Source organism: Dermacentor andersoni, chromosome 8 (assembly GCF_023375885.2).
Source record: "Dermacentor andersoni chromosome 8, qqDerAnde1_hic_scaffold, whole genome shotgun sequence".
NCBI classification, from domain to species: Eukaryota; Metazoa; Arthropoda; class Arachnida; order Ixodida; family Ixodidae; genus Dermacentor; species Dermacentor andersoni.
The window spans coordinates 64,327,686-64,348,169 of NC_092821.1; the positions used below are offsets into that span (position 1 = coordinate 64,327,686).

At 44.4% G+C, this 20,484-nt stretch overlaps 1 long non-coding RNA gene across 1 annotated transcript in view; it reads right to left on the minus strand.

The window, feature by feature from the left end:
- Positions 1-1,197: 1,197 nt before the first annotated feature.
- The window catches only part of LOC140212881 (uncharacterized), a 74,491-nt gene continuing 55,204 nt past the window's right edge, over positions 1,198-20,484 (minus strand). Inside the window, exon 4 of the long non-coding RNA XR_011889857.1 lies at positions 1,198-1,491. This is a non-coding gene — a long non-coding RNA (uncharacterized lncRNA). The remainder of the gene's footprint in view (positions 1,492-20,484) is intronic.

Consider the following 20,484-nt stretch of genomic DNA (forward strand, 5'->3'; position numbering starts at 1 on the left):
CGTCAGCGCGCCTCGACAAACCAGAGCGGGCGATCCAGAACACCTGGGGCAGCGATTACGCGTCAGGTGTTGAGTGAGGGCATCGTCTTGACGCCACATCGTCAGCGCGCCTCGACAAACCAGAGCGGGCGAACCAGAACACCTGGGGCAGCGATTACGCGTCAGGTGTTGAGTGAGGGCATCGTCTTGACGCCACGTCGTCAGCGTGCCTCGACAAACCAGAGCGGGCGAACCAGAACACCTGGGGCAGCGATTACGCGTCAGGTGTTGAGTGAGGGCATCGTCTTGACGCCACATCGTCAGCGCGCCTCGACAAACCAGAGCGGGCGAACCAGAACACCTGGGGCAGCGATTACGCGTCAGGTGTTGAGTGAGGGCATCGTCTTGACGCCACGTCGTCAGCGCGCCTCGACAAACCAGAGCGGGCGATCCAGAACACCTGGGGCAGCGATTACGCTTCAGGTGTTGAGTGAGGGCATCGTCTTGACGCCACGTCGTCAGCGCGCCTCGACAAACCAGAGCGGGCGAACCAGAACACCTGGGGCAGCGATTACGCGTCAGGTGTTGAGTGAGGGCATCGTCTTGACGCCACGTCGTCAGCGCGCCTCGGCAAACCAGAGCGGGCGAACCAGAACACCTGGGGCAGCGATTACGCGTCAGGTGTTGAGTAAGGGCATCGTCTCGACGCCACGTCGTCAGCGCGCCTCGACAAACCAGAGCGGGCGAACCAGAGCACCTGGGGCAGAGATTGCCTACCACGTGTTGGGTGAGGGTATCGTCGTGACGCCACGTCGCCAATGCACTTCGGCGAAACCGAGCGAGCGAATTAGAACACCTGCAGTAGTGAGTGCACGCCAGGTGTTGAGTGAGGGCATCGTCGTGACGCCACGTAGCCAGTGCGCCCCAAGTAACCAGAACGAGCGAACCGGAACACCTGGGGCAGCGATTTCGCGCGAGGTGTTGGGTGAAGGGGAAGACATCGTCGTGACGCCATGTCGCCAGCGCGCGTCGACGGAGCAGACAGGGCAACGCGACGCTGCGGGGCGAGATGAGTTGTCGGCGACGAGGCAGTCACGTCTCTTGTTGCGTAGGATGTCGGTGGAACGCGTCGTCTTTAATTTTTTAGCAATATGTTCCAAGTGGTCCCAGGTCCCAGTCTCCAGCCAACATGCTAACGTAGAAAATGTACGCAGAAAATAGCCCGTACAAATTTATTCGGGAAACTCGATAATAAACTGTGCAGTGAAAATCGAAAAAATTACTCGCAGCGCTCAGCCGCATTTAAATGGAAATTAATGCTTTCGCATTCACTTCTCGGATGTGATAAGGTGTCCTCCGATTTGTTTACAAGCCGTCAATCATCGCATGGTAATAGGTGTGTTGATGGAGCGGGCTCTAACTGAAGGCAGTATTCTTCCATTATAAGTGTACATTCGTCCGTAAGTCTTCTTTGGTCCTTCTGGCTAGCAAACACGATGCACGGAGTTTTGCCTGAAATCCAGATGAAGAAATGTTAGTAAGAAATATTGAATGGCTCGCAAAGTATTGATGCTTGATATAGCAATAAGAAAAAAAAGTACCGTGGGCTTAGGAACGCGAATCGACTGGAAACCTAATAAGACAACGGTATCTAAATGGTAAAGATATCCGTTACGATGGTTTGGCAAAAGACATAAAGACTGCGAAATTTTTTTTTTTCAACACAAGACGAGCTGATAACGCACGTCTCGGTAAATATATGTTCTCAAAGTGAAATTGAAATTCGCCTTCTTTCACGACAAGAAATCATTCGCTTCGTTTGAAATGCGGCAGTTGCAACCGTGCATCTAGCAATGTGCAATTTTAGCAATATGCAATTTTACAAACTGCCCCAGAACGTCACATTTCCACAGGAAAGAAAGTTATGCTTTCACACGTCTTCTCCTTTTTTGGAGCTTAGGTTTCAGGCTCTTATCACTTCAGATTGATTGGACATTGCAAAATTTTTTTTGCAAATTATAAGAGAAAAGTCATGGTAAATCCTAACGTTTGTGAAGAACGACTCTAAAGATGAGAAGAGCCGGCATAGTGCCGAAGCCAGCATAATGTACACCAATACGATGGTCTTCACCAATGACCTTCACTTTTCTTGGAAGTATGAATGGAATAGGTTTGTTTTGCAGATTACAGATAACCGTCGATAGAAAATATTCTTGGCTAGACTTTAGCGAAATCGAATATACCAGTGTTATAGCTTTACAAGGTCTGAATGCTTAGTAATAAGCCTTGCATCATTGTTGCTCAATCCCTCTCATAAAGGAATACAGAATATAAGCTTAACACATCTGGGTGCGCACCGAAAAGTTAACATTGCGCACTTACAAAGAATTAAAAAGGAAAACTGCTGCTACTGGGAATATTATAATTTGTGAAAAACAACAATATATTGCCTACCGGTTGAAGAAAGGCATACGAGGGGGTATCAAAAGGTTTTAGTTATAATGAGGAAGTCATAGAGATATTTACATGAAACTTTTGTGCATAAACAGCAGTTTTCTTTTCACAGGCTGTAGAAGACATCAATCTGCATGATGAGCAAAATTAAAGCCCGAAGTGTCATAAATTTCCTCCATATGAAGATCAACAACGCATGCCAAATCCACGAACAAATGGAAGTTATCCATGGAGATGAAAGTCTATCATTTACACGGTTGATGAAGTGGAAGAGGAACATTCAAAGTGATCATCTGTCCCTTGCAGATGAGGCACGAGCGGGCTGACCCTAAAAGTAGTATAATCTTGCCATGGTGAAGAAAGTGGACGCCATTATCCACGATGACAAGATCGGTCACGGAAAGAGTGATGGCGGAGACTGGACTAAGTTAAGGAACTGCGTTGAAGATTATTCACGAGGAACTGGACATGTATTAAGTGGCTGCACGCTGGGTACCTCGGCTGTTGAGACCTATTCAAAAGCAAACTCGCCACGACTCAATAATTTGACTCTGTTGCAGCGAAGTGAAGACAATATTTTTGCTCGTCTCGTCACTGTGGACGAGTGCTGGGTATACCTCTACAATCCTGAGACAAAAAAAGTGTGCAAAGAGTGGAAACATCCGTCCCCCCTCCTCCCAAGAAAGCTAAGGTCCAGAAATATACCTGGAAGGTGACGCTGTCCCAATGTTAGGATAGCTGCGGGGTAAGCTTGACCGATTTCTTTACGAAGGGCGAGACGCTCAACCGCGATAACTATGGCAACCTTCTGGAGAAACTTCATGATGCATTGAAACAAAAACGTCTTGGCATGGTCAGCAAAGGCGCCCGCCTGCTGACGGACAATGCTCCCGTTCATAAGGCCCCATCATCCGTTGTCGCCGCCCACCGGTTAGGCTACGAACTTTTGCATCTTATTCGCCTGATCTTCCGCCAAGCGACTTTTTGCTCTTTCCCGAGATGAAGACACCATGTCGCGGCCCGTGGTTTGACGACAGAGATGATCTCATTTTCGAACTTGAACAGTGGTTTTTGAGCATAGTGGAGGACTTCTACAAAGAAGGCTTGAAACAGGTAAAAAAAAACGCAGGCAATAATTTGTGACACTGCAGGGAGACTACGTGGTGAAGAACTGCAAGTGACTATACCACTGGAACTGGTTATATTATGTTTTTTGTATTTCACGGTGATAATAAAACTTTTGGATACGCCCTCGTATTTACTTTTCATCAATTTCGGTGCCATAAAGTGAGCTGACTTTATGCACAGAAATGTTTTCTGTGCTTGCTACAGATATTATGAAAGGGAAAGGAAAATTTCTCAGCAGCAGTGGAGTGGATGAGAATGAGACAGCAGCATGTATTGAACAAGACAAAGCTCTATCGGGAGCTTTTCATGTCCCTGTTGAATTTTCTCTTTAACACTTTTAATCTATATATATTATTTGAGAAGCTGAATAATTATTAAGACTAATTATCTAATTAAGTGGAATGAAAAAGATAATTTCAATGTCTCCAAGCGAAGGCAAACCACATAATTTTGGTGTTTTCCAGCTACGTGGCATTTGCATATTTTAAACTCTTGCTAAAGTTAGCTGCGACGCCCTGTATCAGTTATTCAGTGCGGGTCCAGGAAGATGCGAGGTGTCGGCCAGGTCGGGTTTCGTTTTTAGGGCGTAGGTATTACCCTCCCAGCACAGCCAAATTTAATGAAAACTACTTCAATTAAGCGAAAAATGAATGCGGAAGAAGGCAATGAGAACTGAAACAAACAAAGCACTCTGCTTTTCCGGTCTGTTCAGGCAGCATCATTGTGTGAAGACTTCATGGAAAGGACGCCAACATTTTTGCGCGTATCGAACGACAATACCTTGTGCAGCCCTTAGCAGCAATGTTTGCTCTGATCTAGCTATTGTGACATAGTAGTGATAGGTAGGTACATAGTGACTAAACTGTGAGTGACGAAACTAAGTTTTTACAGGATGTACCTCTGCCTAGAAAAACAAATTGCATTCAAAGCACAAAGATAGCAGCGAACACAGTCGGTTATTGTCGGAATATGATCGGGGGCAAGCACGACGGCTCGATGGTCCCTAAGTAATTGCTGGTGCCAGCATGTCCTCCAGGAAGCACAAGACAAGTTGCGTCGCGCACATAGTCAGATTACACAAGGTTTGGTTACGATCGACAGCGGTTAGCACCATCGATAACATTCAATAACTTCCGATACATGCAGGCGCATCTGGCACTTAGTGATGATGTTTAACATTTGTTACCTGACCAAAATTGGGTAACCGAGAAACGTGAACAATTACACGTGCCAGTATTTTGTAGCACTTGCCCAAAGCATAATCATAAAAAAAACGCGCCGGGGATTCAGACAGAGAAAAGGAACAATAGGACTGTGCGCCCACTCTCAACTCCACATTGTCCAATAAACCCGCAGAAAATGCCCCTTGGTGGACAGACAAAATAAACGGCATAGCATAATAAAAAGAAGAATACATATGAATATCACAATCCAAGCATTTCGTATATCCGGTTAGCCAGCGAAGCTGAAACGTGCGGCCCCGGTGTTTATTACTGGGTTAATCCCGGCGGTTCATTAAAAGACGGCTTGGTAGGCTGCGGATCCTCCGTACGCTGTTGCTGCTTCCGCTAGGCTGCACGGCTGTTCTTTTGCCTGGGCTACAGCATCGGCACGGCGTAGACGAGCTCGCAGCGTTGCTAATCGAAAGCTGCCTGCTACTCAGGAGTACGTATGACGTGTGGCCTACCTATTTTGAAGCCGGAGAGAGACTCCTGCGCGCGCGCTGGGCTGCGATGGAGAGAAAAAAACGTCACTACAGGCGCAATCAATCTCGTGCCTCTCATTATCTTTATTCTTCAAACATGTGCATGGCGTTGCGCCAGAGGAGTTTTCAGTGTACAAGTGAAAGGAGAAGCGAAAGGCGAAGCATTGATTGGGTTGGAAAATTAGCAAACAGTTATGCGAATTAAGGATAGTAGTTTTATCGGCCTTGTAAACTTAGGAATTTTCGTTTGCTGATGAATTAACAAGCGTGGCATCAGCACGCACAAGCAAACACGAACACAAAACAGCCGAGGAGTGTGGTTACTCGCTGTCAAAACGCTGGTGCGAGCATAGTTTGGGAACCCCGCTATAAGAAAGATAAGCATAGATTCTAGATGGTCCATAGGCGGGCAGTACGCTTCATAGTTACCTAATTTAAGAGAACAGATTCACAGTCATCCATATTGCCGGTGAATAAGGTCCCAACCTTAGTTTAGCGCAGGAAAATTTTTCCTGTTGCTTTATGACAACAAGTTGAATGTGAATGCGCGCGCATATATTCAGCTATTCTTGTCACGCACGTCGAGACATCGGCACACTCAAAATTTACTTCCGTATCAAACGAGCATAAATCACCTCAAGTACTAATTTCTTGCGCGAACTGTTACTGATTGGAATTCACTGCCTGAAAAAAATGTTTCATTAGAATCTGCATGTGCTTTTGAATGTGAGCAACTTGATTTATTAGCATTTTAGTATTTTGTCATTTAAAAAAAAACGAAATCTTTTATTGATGCAGTGGTATTTCATGATTTGCAAAGCATCGAATTTGTACACACGACAGAATTCCGGGGGAGAGTTCCTTTCTTTGCATTTTCCTGGTATATGTATTGCACTCGATTGTGAGCTGTATTACTTTGCACCCTCTTATGAGCTGTATTATTCTACCTGAACAGGGTCACCAGCTCCTTTTAAAGCTTCTATTTACACTAACATGTTTGCTTTGTATTATCTGCTTTGCGTTTTTGTGGGCCGCGAGGCTTCATTCGTACCACAAATCTGCAAATGTATAAACAATTTCCCACCGGCATGGTCTTTCCTGACCGCAGTATACTATAAATAAAATAAATGAACAAAGCGCGGCCGCAGCAGTGAGCGAAGCAACCTTCGTGCGGTCTATCGCTTCAACGGAAGAGTGGTGAAGACACAGCGCTGACAAAGGTGTGAGCCGTGTGCGGATCCCTTTCAAGATATAGCGAGCACGGTCGCGAACGGCCATGAAAAGTACGCAGTTGTACGTACTTTTCAAAAGCACACACCGCGCTGCCTCCCCGCTTACCTCTATTTATGGAGCGCAAGATTGAGCCGAGACCCTGTGTTCCGCTTGCGTCCGGTCGCGATATGCTCAGTTGCTGCCAGAGCACAGCGTCGCCGTCCCTTTCTCCCATCTTCCCGTGGCTTTTCGCGCGACGGGAGACGCCGCGTTTGCACAGATCGAAGTCATTAAAAAGATGGGTAAGTTTTTACGACCCTGATACGGAACACTGCCATGTACATTGCAACGAACGGTAAACCTCGACTCTCTATGGAAATTATCTTCCAGATGTTCCGTGCCTGGCTGACGATTTCGACCCACTGCGGTTATGTTGGGTCGTTTTTGGACAGTGGCAGTCAGAAAACATTTCTGCGGAAAGGTGTCTCTAAAGGCCTCAGTTTATCTCCCATACTAGATAAGGACCTGGTGATTAGCACGCTTGGACGACCTCGGTCATGGCACCTTATGCGGTCTACGGTTCTAAGCATTACACCTCGCAACTAGAATGACAATGTCTTAGTACCGGCAAAAGCAATCGTCGTGCCGTTCATCTGCGCAGAAATAATTGAAGTTTCGCAAGGTGATAAAGTTTCTCCGTGCCATTGTGGGGATCGCAAGCCACTAGCCGACGCAGAGGGATTTTGCCTGGTGCAACAGGCGGACCTGGAGTAAGTATTTTGATTAGTCCTGATAAGATGTGGAAGCTCATGCTAAGTACATGTGAGGTAAAATAGCATACCGAAAACAGATCCCTGGTAGCGTCCACGCGAACATTGGATTGACTCTGCAAGGACCTTTGTCGTTCGCAGAGAAATGTAGTCGCAAAACGTGCGATCAGATGTGTGTTTTACGCACACACGCAGGCGCAATTAAAGCGCTTTACCTTCCGTTACTATGATTGCGTGATATGGACGCAATTGGTACTGTGGACACGCCGTCATCCAATCGAGAAGAGGGCCCTTTGACCAAGTTTGTACGCACCAACAAATTTCAAGATGCTTGCTATGAAGTAGCGTTCCCATGGAAATGTACTCGACCTGATATCACAAACTATCGCAAAGTTGCACTTTCGCGACTGTATTGGTTGGTTCGAAGGCTTTCGTCGAATGACGAAGCCTTGGAAGCGCACAAAAAAGCTATCAGACAGTATGCGAAGGACGGCCATTATCAGGACGTCATAGGATGTCCAAACATCAAGAGAAAATGTCTATTACTAGCCCCATCATGCACTCATTCGCGAGACTTTCACAAAAAGAGTGGGCGTTGTTTTCGGCACATCGTCGCACGGTACAGCACCATGCATTATGAATGAAATAATCGTAAAGGGAACGAACTTGAACGCTGAGGATCTGAATATGAGAATTAGATTCGTTTGTAGGCATGTGGACTTAATTGGATGTGCAGCAGGCGTTCTTTTAGTTTTCCATCGAGAGAGAAGGCAGGAATGCGCTTCGCTTCATGTCGTTTGACGATCTTCTGTCCAAGAACAAGCCACTGCCGCAATGGGGGAAGATCAGGGAATAGATAAGGATGTGTCACTTTTGAAGGGTCTCAAGGTTTGTATTAACGACTGGTCTGTGGTGGTTCAAGGCATAAGAACTTTGTTTGAAAGAGGAGTTAATTGACCGAGGTACACCCTGATGGAGCTCACTTACAGCTACATGTCTTCAACGCGAGCCCTCAGGTATACGGTGTCGTCCTATATAGCCAAGAGTTCAAAAAAGATCAGGAAAGATGTACGTCCAGCAGCTGCTGGCGAAAGCTCGGGTCCCTCCCATCAAGAGAATGACGTTGCTGCGTCTCGAACTCGTCGGAGCTTCTCTGGGAGCGCAGATTGCCACGTTCTTATGAGAGACACTACCAAAATGTGGCAAATACTTCCGCTGCTGGCCGACTCGAAAATCTTGCTCTGCTGGATTCTGTCGGACCCCACGAAGTAGAAACCCAGTGTTTGCCACCGTGTAATGGAAATTCAAAGGCGTACCGATCCAAGTCGCTGTTGTCACTGGGCTGAGATGACGAACCCAGCCGAACTTCTCTCAACAAATATGTCACCCTTGATCCTAAGGGTCGCTATAACGTAAAGCTATTCGAAAGTTTTCTATCTTAGTTCAGCAATCACGCATGGAGGATTGGTAAAAACATATTTAGGTCACCCCCAGAGCGACCCGCATCAGTCCCAGACTGATCTCTCAGGACCTAAAGTTTTTCAGACCATACCCCCACTTCAACTGTCTGTCACGCGATGTCACAAAAACCGTGATACCTCCGCCGCTTCATATGACGTGCACACGCTAAGTATGCATGATTAGGCAGAACAAAAGAAAATGTATTATTTATACTTCGATGCTTTGTCGCCCTTCGCCCTCTGCTATTGGTCAAAAGATTTAGGGTAGGCGCCCACTTCACCTGTCTGTCCCGCGACGTCAAAAACAGCGAATGCTCACTGCGAGAGAGTGGCGTCTACGCGTTAAAGATGCAACAATATGCAAGATTGCCAGATATGCAAGATATGAAAAACATTGAATTTTTTGTGAATAGTCGGAGACTGCCGTGTTCCGAAAGGAATAGAAGATGGCTACCCGCCGATCACTCAGGCACTGACTCCTCGCACCCCCGGGTAGCATGGATTGATTTGCGTATAATTAAACATTTTGCGTTGCAGCATAACGTAATCGAGCCATTTCGGCTCGTATGGGATATCGCTTTGCCAACTCCTGTTTGCTGAAAATCCATTTGATCCATTTTAGCTGAAGTTTGAACCTTCCGCTCTACCCCGCCGCGACTTTCGACCAGCCACCGGAAGCTAATCGGTAGTAGACCAATCGCAGACGCCGGCTCTTCCTTCCTCACCCGGTTACCTATTTTTACTGCGCTGGCTCGGCGCCATGGAAACACTCCTCGATTCTTGTCAGCCAATTACGTCACAAAAACCGCTTAATGCAGGTAGTACTACTCGTTCTCAAAGCAAGCAAAAGTGACCTCCTATAAACGAGGAGAGCCTTCGATTCGGCTATTCAGACAACGCTGTGGGTCACCGCCGATGTTTACGCCGGCAGTTATGTAAATTTGACGTCAGGAGATTGAAACAAAAGCACATTCAAATAGTGTTGCGTTATAGGGCCCTATTTTTATATCCACTGGAGGACGAACGCCTCTTCCACCAATTTCCAATTGTCCCTGTCTTGCGCTAGCTGATTTCAAATTCCACCTGCAAATTGCCTAATTTCATCAACCCACCTAATTTTATGCCCTTTTTTACTGCGCGTCGCTTCCCTTGGCACCTATTCGTAACTCTAATGGTCCACCGGTTATCTACCCTATGTTTTACACGGCCTGCTGAGCTCCATTTTGTCTCTTAATATCAACTAGAATATTGGCTATTGCCGTTTGCTCGCTAATCCAAACTGCTCTCTTCCTGTCTCTGAATGTTGTGCCTAATATGTTTTTCCATTGCTCCTTGCGTGTTTCTTAACTTTTCCTCGAGTTTCCTTTGTGAACCTTGCAGTTTCTACCGCATATGTTAGCCCAGTAGATTGCTACGATTGAACCGTTTACAAATACAGTGGAAAGCTCCCAGTCAGCAGTTGCTAATACTTGCCGTATGTGCTGAAACGTATTTTTATTATTCTGTAATGCTGCTCATGGTCAGGGTCGCCTGTGAGTATTTGGAATGAAGCTCACAGATGTCGGACGACAGCGCTTGTTTCCTCTGATAGCCTCTCTCTTTAAAACCAGCCGCCAGCGACAACACCGGCACGTGACGTCACTGCACTAACCCTTTAAAACTAGCACGCCGAGGATGACGAGGCCGCCTTTGACGAAGATAGGTCCTCCTATCGAAACGTTGGCCAGCCTTTCTGAGGCACTTTATCCCTGTTTACAAACTTTTTACCACAGTGTGCTATTCCATCTGTCAGCCCCTTCTTGTTTTTTGACCTAGATAAACGCACTCTTGTGCATACTCTAAAGGCTGACTGGTGATTATGAGTTCTTGTTTTCTTGCCATGCTATTGAACAGTAACTTGGTCTTCTGCGTATTGATCTATCACTTTCTAGGTTACGATCGTCAATCAATCTCCAATGTTGCTGAGCACTGCAAAATCATGTGCAAACAGAAGGTTGTCAAATATTTGAAGTTCATCGTCCCTCCTAAGTCTTCCCAGTCTAATCTATATTAGAGGTCACCAAATATATTCACTGGAAAACGCTCCTCATAATGCCGGCTTGTGTCAAGACATTACTTCTCAATTGTCAAGCATGCTGTAATAATTAAAGAGAAGGGCCTCTTTCCGCTCAGGAGATGTCAGAAAGCGAAGACGCGTGGCTCAGGGCATCAAAAGCACAAATTTTGGGAAATGAGATTCTGGCATTCAACACGGCAAGATCTCTTGACAAGACATCGAACATAGGAGGCCTTCACCCGTTTGTGGATACGATGGACATTATCATGATCGGGACTTGCCATGATTGAAGTTGTGCAACAGCTTCAGAAAACACACAATGTTCCCTACACCTACCCGCAGAGCATCGTGTTACATGCACCTCAACGTAAAAAACGAACATCGGTGCCTTCCTTACAGTGCTGTCGGTGTTACAATTCCTGACTTACGTGAGGAGTTTTGGGTATTGTGTGGTCACCAGGGCGTTCAGGAGATGCTTTGTTAGTATTATCTATGTCAGGTTTTGTACTAAAGCTGTTTCAGCGCCTACAGCCCCACCTCCTCTGTGCAGAGTCTGGAGGTCTCATTCATTTCATGTCACGAGCCTCGGCTTTGCTGATAAATTGTTCATGAAAGCAAAGGGCTCTGTGAAAGCATTTATTGTAATGTTTATGTGTGCAGCGGTGCAAGCTGTACGCTTAGAACTTTCAAGTGACATTCCGTGCATTCTTTTTTATTCGCTTTACGTCGTTTTATTTGGTGCAGTGGCTTACCAAGTATAATTATATTCTCACATTGCTTTCACCTTTAAGGCAGCTAATCGTGAACATAAGCTTAATTATGGGCTTGTACGTGATGTCCATGTACAGAACTTTTGTTTATCTAGTAACATAACGTGAAAGTCTATTGCTCAGCGCTCTTCATGGTGGGTAGGTCTTTTTGGAACAAATAATTCATAAAGTTGAAAACTGCTCCAGCAAAACATTAGGGAAAGGATTCTTAAGCTTGGAACAGCTCGACACTTTACTACGAGAAGTACAAGCAGTAATAAATTCTAAACAGCTCACTTATATTACTAAAAATTGTAATAAATTCTGGGCTTCTGTGTGCCAGAACCATGATTTGATGATAAAGCATGCCATAGCGGTTAATTTGCACTAACTATTTGGGGTAATTTAAACTACCTGGGATTCTTTACTGTGCACCCAATGTACGGTACACGGGAGTTTTCGCATTTCACTCCCATCGACATACGGCTGCCGTGGCTTGGACTCGATGGCATGCCCTCGGGCTTAGTATTAGCAAAACGCCATCGCCATGACACCACCACGGCGGGTCACATATATTTGTGATGATGCTGCAGAAACGGAAGTACTAACGCCTTTGCACTTTTTGGCCTGGAGACGTCTTACTGCCCTTCCTCAGGCTCAGGTTAGTGAGAACTCGAGAAGTCGCACAGACACGGCTCATCTGGAGATCTAGACAAGAAATAGTAAATCTCTTTTGGCAGCTCTGGTACAAAGAATGCCTCTCGACACTAAGAAGCTCACAGACGCCGGGAAACAGTTTAGGTTCTGACGACTTTGTCATTGTTAGAGATGACAAAGTGGCTACTTCGTTTTGGAATTAGCTAAATCGCTATAATTTTTAAGCGAAAGGATAGTTACATCAGAGCTTGCAAAGTCCGACTTCAAGACAGCACTGAGCTTACGAGGGCGGTTGAACTTCTATGTCCCCTTGAACTGTGTAAGTGACATTGTCGGCCGCGGAAGACATTGCAAATGGTGCTTGCGTGGCGCATCGAGGACGACTAAGGCGGACTTGCGACATGCATGCAAGGCATGAAAAACGAGATGCAAGACTCTTCGAACGTAACATTAAAAATTTTAACCGGCTACCGACACCTTGTATTTCCTTAGAGCAAAGATGTGTACGGCAATAGAAACGTTGAAGTCCTCTTTGCCAACTTCTGATGTCAAATAAACACATTAAACTATAATCTGCACCAATCTGGTCTGGCGCACTCCTCACTGTGCTCAAACTGTGGGGAGGAGACGATAATACAACGCTTCTTGATGTCATGTCGCCGTTTTTCGTCATTAGAAAAACATGCTTTACAAGGGAGATTTCACGGTGCATGATTGAATATGACGATTCCCGATATTCTGTCTTTGGGAGCCTCTTCTCTGGGCCAATATGATAGTAATGTTGGTGCAGCTGTTGTGTGATATATAGTTGAATTAGCACAATTTCCTTGCTAAATTGCTAACTTTTATCGTTCATTCTTTGTAGTTATTCAAAATTTCTTAATAGTGCTTCTTTTAGAGTCGTGTAATCTTTTTCCTAAATCCCACCACTCTGAGCCAATCCCTCGCAGTCGGTATGAGCCACTCTCGGAGGGAACAAAGAAACAGACTTGGAACTTTGCGTTCGGAATGTTTGGACGGCTTAGCACTCGGCGCTAATAACCCCTGCCGAGGTGTCTCTTATACTGATGCCATCGCTCATTCTCTTGAGGCTCCGCGAGGAACGATTAGAAACGCTTGACCGGCAAGTTGTTGCAGGCATTTGAGCACTCCATCCCGCAAACAGTTTTCACAGAGATGGCGTGAAGCTTTGAACACCCAGAACGTGCAAAGGGCGTTGTTATTTCGTTCCGAAAACTTAAACAAAACAGATAAGTATGCACAGCGACGCAGAGTGCACTTAGCAAGGTCGCCATTAGTGGCGCGCTAGTCGGTTCGGACTACGCGTATAGGAGATGCCTGTAGCCAGAGAGGAGAAATAAGACGATAAGAATTCAGCGCCTTGCAAACAGTCCCATGCATCGTCAATAGCTAACAAAGGGCACACATCCTTTCGGGTATTTTTGTTGAGACGCTGGTAATCGATGAAGAAGCGTATCGTACCATCCGTCTTCCAAACTAGTTCGGCTGTTGACCACCGTGGATTACTTGAGGGTTTCATTAGAGCGCCTTCGATGGTTTCGGTTACTCGTTGACGCATCTTTTATTGGCTCATGGCCGACAGGGACGTTGCCGAAGCGGTGCGTGTCTTCCCGCGTCGATGGTTGTGAGAAAAACTCGTTGCGCAACTCAGTGCAGGTGCTTGGCGCTCAAAACGTGAAGAGAAATCTATCAGCAAGGAAAGAATCTGGTCTCTCTGTGCCGGCGCAAGGTCGCTGGCAACAGGAGGTGTAGACACAAGCGACAATGACTGACGTGGCATTGCAGCGAAGGCGGTGAAGTATATAGAAGTATGCTCAGAATCGCCTGAAGACTGTTTCACATGCTGCGACTGGAACGACGAAAATTGGTGCAGTCGCCCGCGTCGCAATGCGATATTTAGAGAGCCCATTTCACATGATTTCGATTTCAACAATGCGACCAGGGTTGCTTACTGCCAGGTTTCGTGGCACAAGCTGAATAATTATTTTATATTAATGAATAAAACGTTTACATTATAATAGTTGACATTTTTTTTTATTTAACAATACTGTCGGCCGAAGGCCGTTACAGGGTGGTTGCAAGACAAACGATACAAGATAGCAGCGCTGCCGCAGTCTAGAACAGACCAAATAAGGCATATACACAGGGAAAGGCACAATGCAAAATCAAGACGCAGCAAAAACAAATTACAATAGGGTGCTATTAAATGTACCACAGCCGCTGGATTAATCATGTGTGTTACAACCAAGAACATAAGTAAGACAAAGTGAGACAACCTAACACTGCCGATCGCACCTTAATTGATCACGCATTATCGAACTTAACAGATCCTCCGGAGGCTGGTATTATTACCACCGATATTACTGATCACTATTCTATCGTTCTACGCCTGCCCAATCAATGAGCCCAATGTAACACGTCATTTTACAGAGTTATACTTGAAAAAAAGATGTTCCTTCCTAGCATAACTAAAACTGACTGGTCGGTAGTTGTATCATCTAATGAACCCCAAAAAGCTTTTTCGCAATTTTTAACGACACTTTGATCGCATTTTAAGTGCCACTCTCATAAAATAAAATGCAGAAAAAAAGTATCATCGCCAGATCCCTGGCTTACAAATAGCCTTCTGAAAGCAATGCGGTCACGTGAAAATTTGTATAAGAAAAGAAAGAAGCAAACTTTCAAAACTAAATTACTTGCCCGTAATAAAAAAATTTCTAACTCACTTTCTGCACAGCTGAGAAGTGCGAAGAGAAATTACAACGAAAAGAAAATTTGAGAATGTGGTAATAACAATAGGAAAAAGTAGTAAATTGTTAACTACTTTTTAAACCGTAACTCTCAGAACGTATTTTCAAGAATAATTCCCCATGACATGGTATAAATTAATTTGCTTGATATTGAAAATACGTTTTGTGATACTTTCTCCAATAACACTTCTGATTCCGCTTCAGGCTTAACATGTCCCTTTAAACGCTTACCTCATTCATTTTTCCCATTTCCATCAACACCTGATGAAGTAATTTTAGTAATTAAAACCCTTAAAACCAGTAGTTTGACCTAGACAATATTAACGCCTACCACATTAAAATGATCGCGGAACATATCGCTAACGTCCGCTCAGCTATCATTAACCTGTTTTTTAAAACCGGCGTTCTCCCACGTGAACTTAAACGCGGTCGAGTCATTCCCGTTTTCAAAAAAGCTGATTAATATAGAATTATAAGAATTATAGACCCATTTGCGTTCTTCCATTTTTTAATAAAATTATTGAAAACCTTACCGAAAAGCGTCTAACAAAATATTTAGATAAAATGAATATTCTTTCCCCTTAATAATTTGGCTTTTGTTCTGGCTTTTCAACTAATCTAGCACTTATTTCTCTTACTGATTATTTTAAAAACGGCTGTGGCTTAGCTTGGTTAAGCCTGGTGATTGCGAAGCAATAGTGTGTTATTCTCGGATCAGCTGGTAGTATGGCTGGTGGTAGTCTTGGGTTATGCTAGTGTTACGGCTTACAGTGAATCATCTAAGCACCAGCACGTCCAGGTGCATCTCGGACTTGAGCACGCCGTTGGCGAACGCCCGTATCGAGCTGAAGGACCAGAGGTCCAAGTAGCGCATGACGACGTTCTCCATGCTCGACACCCGCCGAACGTCGGCGGCTGCGAAGAGGCCGCTGCTGATGTCGCGACACGCGAGGATGACTCGGGTAGTGTTCCTGTATATGCTCCCGCAGGGAGCAGAGTTGCGCATACCTTTTCCGGCGCCGCTCGCACCGCTATTGGCCGAGCGCGAAAGATGACGTCAAATGATCCGCGCCGCTGCGAAGCCAACTTTACGGGCGCATCGCCGACTCATGCGAACTCGTCGTTTCCGTCAGTACCATCGCCATTGCAATCAGTGGACCGTCGATCGTGCGTTCAGAGGAGCAGCTAGAAGCTCTTGCATCTTGAATCTTTTTCTATTTGCAGATTTGCTGCTACTAAATAGTAAGCACTACTAAATAGTAAGTACTACTAAATAGTAATAGTAAATAAAAGTAAGCTTTGCTTAAAATGTGCACATGTCAACATTTAAAATGCGCTTAAATCTGTGTCTGCACCGCATGTATCGAAAACGTGCAGCTGTTGTGAACGATGGTTAGTGATAAATGGCGCTCTGTTAACGGTCACTGACATAACTGCAGGCACGATAGCTCTCTTGGCGACGGTCATTAATCGGCTGGTTTTGGCAGGCAAAATGCGCTAAGTGTCCACCTTACGTGTGTGAAGTTTTAAACACTCTTTAAAACATTTCGTGCTTTCTGGCCGTGATAAGACAACTTCATATGCATGCTGAAAATCATTGCACCGCTGTTTGTGGCAACGTACTGCGCGTTTGCGAGCGAACTTTGGAGCTGTTCGAGCCACGGGAGTATATTATTTTGGGTTATCGAAGGCTGTCCCACCCCATATTTGTACGTTCGTGTGTGTGTTTGTATATGCGTGTACATAGGTACATACAAAATTTCGGTTGGTTGGAAGTCCACCCCCTCCGGCTGCACGAATGACTCGTTCGAGCGTAGCCTGTATTAATAAGTGCCCTTTGCTAAGCGCCTGCGAACAATTGGCCCTTGTAGCTCGCGACCACCAGAGAAAAAGGCGGAACACCGCGCGGCATTTGGCTCCTGCGCGCGCGAGGAGTGGCTTCGCTGCAGAGCTGGATCACGGCGGCGGCACTATGCGCAACTCTGCTCCCTGCGGGAGCATATACAGGAACACTAGACTCGGGCGCCGCGCAGCGCCCCTGGTGAGAGGAGCGGGAGTTAGGCCGCCGTTGGTGGCTACCGCCTCGCCTCGCGACGGCGTGAGATCGGGCCCCGTTTTTACACAGCTCGTGTGACGTCACTCTAGGTCACGTGGTGTGACGTCACGCAGCGAGGTCACGCTAAAGGTCAATGGTGCCTACCACCGCCTCGCCACGGAACGGGCTGAAGTGAGACCTAAAGTAGTATTGCTTCGCAATAAAAAGCGATTGATGATGGTAAATTTGCAGCCTTGATATTCTTTGATCTATCCAAGGCCCTCGGCACAGTTAATCACACAATTCCTTGTGCTAAACTTGAGGCCTTCGGAATAACTGGTCCGCCTCTACTTCTATTCCTGAGTTACTTACAAGATAGAAAACAAGTCGCTAACATTTCTGTGTACTACTCTAAAGAAGCTACTACTAACATTGGTGTACCACAGGGGTTTATAATAGGTCCTCTTCTTTTCCTAATTTATATTAATGATCTGCCTAGTTACCTCTCCTCATCGTAGTGTATTCTTTACGCTGATGATACTACTATATTTAGTACTAACAAGTGTATATCAACGCTAACACGTAAGATAAACGAAAATCTCGTGAAACTTTCCACATGATGTCAACTTAACAAGATACAGATTAACCATAACAGGACCAATTTTGTCGTCCTTGCCTCACTTCAGCGATCACCTGAGCTCCTGCAATCTATTTCCATCAACAACCTCCTAATCACTGCAGTTGATCATTGCACCTATTTAGGTGTGGAATTTGATCATCTTAAATTTCACCTTCACATAGCTAATGTGAAAAAGAAAATGGCATACGGAATGCGATTTTTAATCAAAACACGACCATATTTCTCATTTTCAACTCTCAAGTCACTTTATCATGCTTTTGTTCATTCTCATATAGTCTGTTTTGCAGTGGAGTAGCATTAAAATCTTTGAGGAACGTGTTAAATACCTTTTATGAAATTAAATCTTAGTAGTGTCGTGCAAACATTGTCACACTACTCTAGAAATACATACAATAGTCTTTCTTTTATGCTGCTTCCGATATCATGTCACAATGTTATAAACAAGTTTTTCTTAGCCAAAATATAGTATTTGTATTTGGTTATTTGTTTTGCATTGTATTTCCAACATTCATTGCTTCATGCCCTATTTACCTTTGTAAGATGTTTACATTTTTTACGCTATGTGCAAACTTGCTTTACCCACCCTGTTACGGTCAAGACGGGCAACAGTATTTGGAAAAAATATTAAAATTGAATCATGGGGAACATAACAGTCACCTAACTTCATTGCAAGTCATTCAGAATCGAGCTATTCGAGTAATAACATTTTCCCCTCGTAGCATTAGCGCAACTCAGCTGTTACATGCACTTAATATTTTGAATGTGACTGATCTCGTGAAAATAACCTGGCCATATTTATTTTTAGGGCATTAAACAATGATATTCCAGTAACCATCATACCAAAGACATCCCTTACTAATGTAAATAATACGAGATTTGCAGGAAATATGCAGTTCATTTTACCCATCATTCGTGCCAACTATGGTAAGCAGTCATTACACTTTTCAGCTTTATCTCTGTAGAACGCATTACCATTGCCCTTAATATTGTTCAAAGCTCACAGGTTTCCTACAGAACTTAAGGATTTTCTTTTACCTTCCTCCGACTTTCTCATTTGAGTGTACTAAGAGTTGCATTTTTAACCTTCACTTTGTTTCTCTATATGTCTCTCGCATTTCTTTTACTTCTTTTTTTTCTTCTTAAGCTATTTTTTGTACTTTCACCTTTCGTTGTCTAATCCAAAAGCCTTGTTATTGCTTAATACATTCATTTGCTGCTTTTCTGTTCATTTGTGCCTTGTCTCCTAAAACTTTTGTTATCGGAAATTTCACATGTTGTCATTGTTGTTTTAATAATTGTAGTGGTCATGCAGAGGAGGCCCAATTTCAGATTCTAAGTACGGGACCTCCTTCTGTATATACTTATCATGTAATTGCCTCCAGTTTTGTCTTGAATAAAACAGATTCTGATTCTGATTCATATCGATGTGCGCTATGCATAAAGCAGAAACGTAGGCCCCCACGGCAGGCACACTTGTCGTAGGGTTTTTCACTTTTCTGCTCAACCTCGCACGCCATTAACGGTTAGCGGGTTAGCCTGTGGAAATAAATATTATTGCATGGATAATGTTATTAGACATTATAGTTCCTTCACTGTAATTCATAGCAATCGTCCAGATTTCTTGAGGTAGTCATGCATTTAACCTGTATTAGATCAACATTGTTACGACATGCTTATGGCAGTCATTTCAAACTAGATTGCTCAGCCAGAGATAGTACAAATCAAAGACTCAACGTTTATTCCTATTTGGTATTCCTAAACAGATTACATTTGCAGAATTTTATGCCCACTTGCATTGCCTGCAATGGTAGCATTGCATTGAAATGCAGGCACTGCAATTCAATGCTCAAAGCTGGAAAAACGGATTCGTTTTCTTCCTGTCGATAGCAAGCTATGTTGGTAGCAAGCTATAATTATTCGTTTCTTGTGTGTTAAGCAATGACTATATCTCCAAGCTTATCAATGCGATTTTATTCCATGAACACAATTAAGTTTTCTTTCTTCCTCTCATTAACAGCCATGGAATGAAACTTTCTACTTTCCTAAGTATCAGGACGCAAACATTCTGGAGTTTCTCCTGAGCATTTATCCGCATCCTATAGTGTGAATGTTTGTATCAAGTTCTGGTGTCGCTATCGCAGTGATGTACGCATTCTTAAACATATGTTACAACAAAATAATTTATTGCACTTTGTTTTTAAATCTACAAGATGTGGCCATGCAGTAACGACCACATTAATAAGCAAAATAAGCTGCAGATCCAGTGCAGGTGTTGGAATCTATGCGAAGTGAAGTTTTTGCCAATTGGTCTTAGTTTCAACTATACAACATGTCATCTTTGCAAGGTTTGTTTCTGCACCACATAGGTCACAACCTTAATGTCATGTAGTGTTTATGCACTACGCTGTTCACAAACTATACCAAAATGCAAACAGCAGGAAATGTAGATGCACACTGCGAGACATCAACATAGTGACGTTTGTTGAGGATGGGACGGTGCGAGGTGTATGCAGGTGATTGATGACATGTGCTTGTGTACTTATTTGTTTACATACCTCACAGGCTGCACGCTTGGAGTATTAGATGTGGGGGAATAAAAAGTAGTTAGAAAAGAAGGGCGTAAAAAAATACTGCAAAAATGCTGCACCAACTAGACCAACAACGTGTTTTACTGGCACAACATAATACAATACTTAACAAACAATAACAGAAAAAATTACCGTCCAAGCGCGCTGTACAGATGGTAAACCAGCGAAGCAGTAATGTGCGGCCCCGGTGTTTATCACTACGTTAATTCCGATGGTTTATTAAAGTCTTTCCAAATTATTTGTTGTCTGTGTTTCTTTATGAGTTTACGCAGACGTTTGG